Genomic DNA, 6,359 nt, shown 5'->3' with positions numbered 1-6,359 from the left:
TTGTAAGTTCGTTATAAAGGTGATTAGAGTAGCTTAAAAGTTGACGGTGGGCACTGTTTACTAGTTTCCTATCCACTATTCTATCTGTTTAAAATTAGGGTCAGCTAGCGCAGTTAACCCTTGTGTATCTTTGCTAAAACATCTGAAACAAACAATTTTCGACTATAGATTTCCACGTGTTGTTCGTCTGTGGTTATCCTAGTAATCTATGAAAACATGCTCGTGCATGAGTTTTAACAATATATTTTACTAAGAAAAAAGGTAAAAGCAAATTCCGAACAAATGATCACAGGAAAGGCAGCGAGTCAACAGCACCCTACAACCCCCTAATACGCTAAGGGATTAACTGTCACTTTTATAACGCACCCACAACTTAAAGAGCGGGAATATATTTGTGAAATCGTAAGGATTTCAACCTAGATCGTCAACTCCGAAATCCAGAACTCCGTCATAAAGCTAACCTGCACCTTTTACATCTAGACACACAGTGATGCGAACTTGAACTGCAGTTCTCATGACCTACGCGTCCCCTGGTGGGTAAGTGGTAAGTTTAGCATACGTTGTAGCTTTGAGCTAAACCAACAACTACTCAAAAGAACATTATACAAACTGCAATTCAGCCCATAACGTTGAGCGTGTATCAGCAATATATACTAGTCACGTCCATAGAAGAAAGTAGAAATACCTTACTGCACTTAAATTTGGGGACTGCTTGAATGGGTAATAAGAAAATTAGCGTTGAAATTCGATTTTCTTCTTAGAAACACTTAAAGTTTCGTGTTCGTTTCGTTTAACACCCAAACGTTTAAAAAACAACAAAGCCGTTTAGTCATTTAATATTATTTTAACTCTGCTGTCAAGATATAGGTTTTGTTGGTCCACATTTTTCATATACTTCTCGACATTCCTCAAATACGACAGTATTAATGTACACTAGTAGTACTTAGTTTCTGTAAACCTAAGCAAAACACCCGTAAGGGACCAAGAATTCAATAATTAACAATAAGAGCTCGTTGAAATCTTCCAGCTATTAAAATACCGATGGTTTCGGAACGTTATAAGAGGTGAAAATCAATCTGTGACACACAAAATTAGCTCAGTTTTGTATTCCTTATGACACCGGTTTCTCTATATACTATTATGGGGTCTGGCATGATCTAGTGGACAGGGCATTCCACTCGCAATCCGCGTGTCACGGGTTCGAATCAATTCACCGAACATGTTGGCTTTTTCATGCAGTGGGGGTGTTATATCCCATTACTCGTTAGTAAAAGAGTTTACGGTGGGTGGTGTCAACTAGCTGCCTTTCCCCTATTCTACCGCTTCTAAATTAGAGACAACTAGCGAAGATGGCCTGCGTATAGCTTGGCACGAAATTCAATAAAGAAACATAAATATTTTTTAAAATTATTGTTGATTATGTACGTTGAAATTTGACGTCATCTAAGAATACCGTGTGAAAAATTCTCTCTTCGAAGTATTTCGATGAAATAACACTAAAATAAAATAATTACGCTATAAGCATTTTTTGGAATTCCAATAGTTTATAAACGAAAACATCTCATTTTTTGAATTTCTACAGTTTTATTAAATCATCTAGAAAATGTGCATGAGTTTACAAGAAATATAAAACTTGCAAATATGTTATGAAACAAATTGTTCTCGTTTTTTGTTGTTGTTGTTTTTCTTACGAGACGAAAAATAAAGCCGAAAATAATTAGGTTGTTCTCGTAATGATGGCGTCATAAAACAACGTAACAATATTTTATTTTTAGTATTTTGAAAATCACCGCATTACTTCGTGTTTGCCTCTAGGTTTTGATGTAGAAACCCGACATCTTTAAAACAAAACAAAAAAAAATTAATTGTTCTATTTCAAAGTCACGAGCTTCAGCGAAAATAAAATAAGATGTGAACTCAAAATATATTATTGAAAGATGTAAAATTAAACGAAACACAATAAAAACAAATGCATTTTACATAAAAATTATTCAAATTCGGTAATTTTTGTCTTATCAAAAACTTCTCAGTAAATATCCAAATTACACTACAAACGGTTTGGAAAACAAAAAAAATATATCTTGTATATGAAAATAAAGATAATAAACCTGTAAGGTTAACTTGCAAAAAATAAATTTCTATTTAAGGCAAACTACTAAGGTTATCTCATTTCGAACTACTGACCACCCACACTAAGGAATTGACTGTTATTATTATAACGCACTCATAGCTTGAAGTTCGGGAATATTTTATGGTCTTGCACAGTTTTGAACTTAACTCGCCACCTCCGAAACTTAGAGCTATGAAGTATGATTAACTTAAAATAACCAAAATTAACAATATACATATATATTTAAAAGAATACGAGTACGAATGACACCCATAAAGTGAAAGATCAGTGAAAATCAGAACCACATTTTGAAAGAGAAATTTTGTGAATACTGAAAAACAAAAACTTCTAAGCCGGAAGTTTCAAACTGAGTATCCATGTCATTTTCTTGGACACAACTGCCACGAGGTGACGCTGAAGAAAATCGCGTGTAATACATTATTGTTTGCATTCTTTTTTGTTTTGCTTGTTCATAAACATTTTATGTTCGTTACTGTGGCCTTTAAAATTAAAAATATGATTTCCTGTGTCTTATCCTTTAAAATAAAAATATGTTTTCCTGTGTCTTGTCCTTTTAAAATAAAAATATGATTTCCTGTGTCTTGTCCTTTAAAATAAAAATATGATCTCCTGTGTCTTGTCCTTTAAAAAAATACGATTTCCTGTGTCTTGTCCTTTAAATTAAAAATATGTTTTCCTGTGACTTGTCCTTTAAAATTAAAAATATGTTTTCCTGTGTCTTGTCCTTTAAAAAAGGAAATGTGTTTTCTTGTGTCTTGTCCTTTAAAAAGGAAATATGTTTTCCTGTGTCTTGTCCTTTAAAAAAGGAAATATGTTTTCCTGTGTCTTGTCCTTTAAAACGGAAATATGTTTTCCTGTATCTTGTCTTTTAAAAAAGGAAATATGTTTTCCTGTGTCTTGTCCTTTAAAAAGGAAATGTGTTTTTCTGTATCTTGTTTTACGACTTACAATTTTGGGAAACGACTGTAGAAATATTTAAAAAATTGGAAATGATAAACTTAATCACCAACCAATGACTAACTAAAATGATGGAAAACATTTGGTGGCTGAAATGAAATGACAATAGGTCAAAACGCACGTGAATACAAGGACCACTTCGTATAAAGGAAAACTTACACACTTCGACCCAAACCAATTAAGAAATACTGATCTCGACGTTGTAATGTTGTTGAATATTGAATTATATCAATTGTACTAGATATTCCATTAATTCAATTTACTACAACAATATTGTTGAGAAGCTTGCTGTTGTCTTGTTGTTACCTCAAGCATATTTCAGCTTTGTTATACCCGTGAAACAGCAACATTGTTGTTCTTTGTATGTCCATTAGCTAAGGTTATATAGCATTATTCAATATCTTACCTAAAGCCGTTTTTAAAGGCAGATCTACGTTCGTTGTCCAAATATCCAGGATTAAAGATGGTTTCACTTTAAAATAAAACCTTATCTTAATACCAATATTACACGAGAGACTAGCAGATCCTATGCTTAGTATTCATATATTCTTTATACCAAACTTTGTGAATAAACTGTGTGTTTGTCTTTTCATTCAAAACACTCTTTCTCTCCGTGTATAAGAAAGATAGTTTACAGCCAATATTTGATCAGACGTTGGATACAACCGCTGAAGTTTTACAGAACTTCAGACAGTTTCTAAAAGAACAGAAAAGAGCTTTCTTATAAAGAGAGAATAATGTATATATATATATATGATATTACAAAGGTTTCTGGCTTTATTTTATAAACTCTTCAAGTCGAAAATACTTTGATACAACTACAATGTATCTGCTTTAAAAAACAATTTGGTTAATGTTGTTTTTCGATAATTTTTAGCTCAGATAATATTTATTTGTTCTTGTTTCTTGCTGAAATCATGAAATGTGTTACTACCTGGAGCTACAGGGACTTGTTCGTTTAAACTTTAATGTCACAGCTGAAATCATGAAATGTGTTACTAAACAGAACTGCAGGGACTAGTCCATTTAAACTATAACGTCACAGATGAAATCATAAAATGAGTTATTACCTGGAGTTACAGGGACTTGTTCGTTTAAACTATAATGTCACAGCTGAAATCATGAAATGTGTTACTAAACAGAACTGCAGGGACCAGTCCATTTAAACTATAACGTCACAGACGAAATCATAAAATGAGTTACTATCTGGAGCTACAGGGACTTGTTCGTTTAAACTATAATGTCACAGATGAAATCATAAAATGCGTTACTATCTGGAGCTACAGGGACTTGTTCGTTTAAATTATAACGTCACAGATGAAATCATAAGATGCGTTACTACTTGGAACTGCAGAGAGTTGTTCGTTTAAACTTTAATGTCACAGCTGAAATCATAAAATGCGTTACTACCTGGAGCTACAGGGACTTGTTCGTTTAAACTATAATGTCACAGATGAAATCATAAAATGCGTTACTACCTGGAGCTACAGGGACTTGTTCGTTTAAATTATAACGTCATAGCTGAAATCATAAAATGCGTTACTGTGTGGAGTTACAGAGACTAACCAGCCTGTTTAAACTTGGTATGTAATTCACGAGTGGAACCAAAGGACAATATGATATAACAATCAAACATACTACATCTGTCATATCCAGTGCCGACGAGGCTTTTAGTTCAATACCAAGGCTCATCAGGCCAGCTAGGATACGACAGACATAGTAGTGTTCTACTCGCTATACATATAATCAGTTTTCATGAACACCCACAGTAATGGTTTGAACCGTCACAGATAAAATCGTGAAATACGCTGCTTTATACATTAAACTGTAGAAACTTGCATGTTTCAAAACCTTCTATACGTAATGTAGCAGGATTTTTTGAACAGCATTTTTTGTTTCTCTCTCGATGTCTGGAAAATAAAAGGTTATTAGGTATTTAATTCTGACGAGTTTATAGCAGTGACGCCTTTGTAAGCATGCTCGATATATATTAGTGGCTGAACATTAAAAATTGAACTCTATAGAAAAACAACAACAAAACAACCCATGAATCAATAGATATAAATGGGCTATCATAAACAAGTAACACGAAGGGAGTACTTTTCTGTAACAGAGTTTAATTTCAAATGTGGGCGCGGGTTGGCGCTGTGATGTAGTTCTGAATTTCAGAGCTGCCCGAGACTATAGGCTGTGAGTGCGTTATAAAAGTAACAGTTAATGTGCTACTGACTGGCCAGTAGTTCCAAATTAGGGACTGCAACAAATAGTCCTAGTAGCTTTGCCTTAAATATAAAAACGTTTTAAATATGCGTTGTGAATGATATGGGTATCATTTCAGTTATATCGGATATCAAAATTTCAATGACGACCAAATGAGTGACAAAGATAAAACACGTGCGATTAAATAGTTCTGGGAATTATAGGTTTTATTAAACAGTACTGTTGGTCCTGAACAGCAATTAACTGCTTGAGTTTAATTTAACAATTATCATAAAATATACCACAACACTGGTACTAAGATCTAAGCAGTATGAAGTCAATAACATTATAACGTACAAGAACAAAGTCATCAAGATACGTAGCATAACACAGGTACTAAGATATAAGCACTATGGAGTCAATAACATTATCAGATTTGTGAATCATGCATTATGGACTCTAAGAAAATGTCATCTCACACTGTATGACCTACTGACCAGTAAAAATAACCAGTTCTGCGTGCAGCTAGCCGTCTGACAGGTTTTCCAAGTATTTCTTGCCATCATAATAAAATTGGCCTGAAGACAACGCTCTGCAATAGCTTTAATCAAATGATATGCATGATTATCTCGAGATATTTACTGAAGTATATGTTTCTTCAGAAGATCCAAATTGGAATTGTCCAGATATGACAAGCAGACAACATGATTTTCCACAACTAATTGCAAGGACAATTTATATTTTTTTCTTCTTTTATGTTGTGGGGCATATTCCATTCAAATCAACGCAAGTAAACATTAGGCCTATCTAAATCTTGGGTGAAACAAGGAAGAACAAGACGTGATCATCGGATTCCTTATCCAAGTCTTGGGTTCAACAAGGGAGACCAAGACGTGATCATCAGATTCCTTATCCAAGTCTTAGGTGTAACAAGGGAGACCAGGACGTGAAGGGAGACCAAGACGTGATCACCAGATTCCTATCTAAGTCTGGGTTAAACAGGGATACCAAAACGTGATCATCGGAATTCCTATCCAAGTCTTGGGTTCACACGGTACTACGAAGACGTAGA

This window comes from Limulus polyphemus, unplaced genomic scaffold (genome assembly GCF_000517525.1).
Source record: "Limulus polyphemus unplaced genomic scaffold, Limulus_polyphemus-2.1.2 Scaffold2649, whole genome shotgun sequence".
Lineage (NCBI taxonomy): Eukaryota > Metazoa > Arthropoda > Merostomata > Xiphosura > Limulidae > Limulus > Limulus polyphemus.
Note: the sequence above shows the minus strand (reverse complement) of the source record.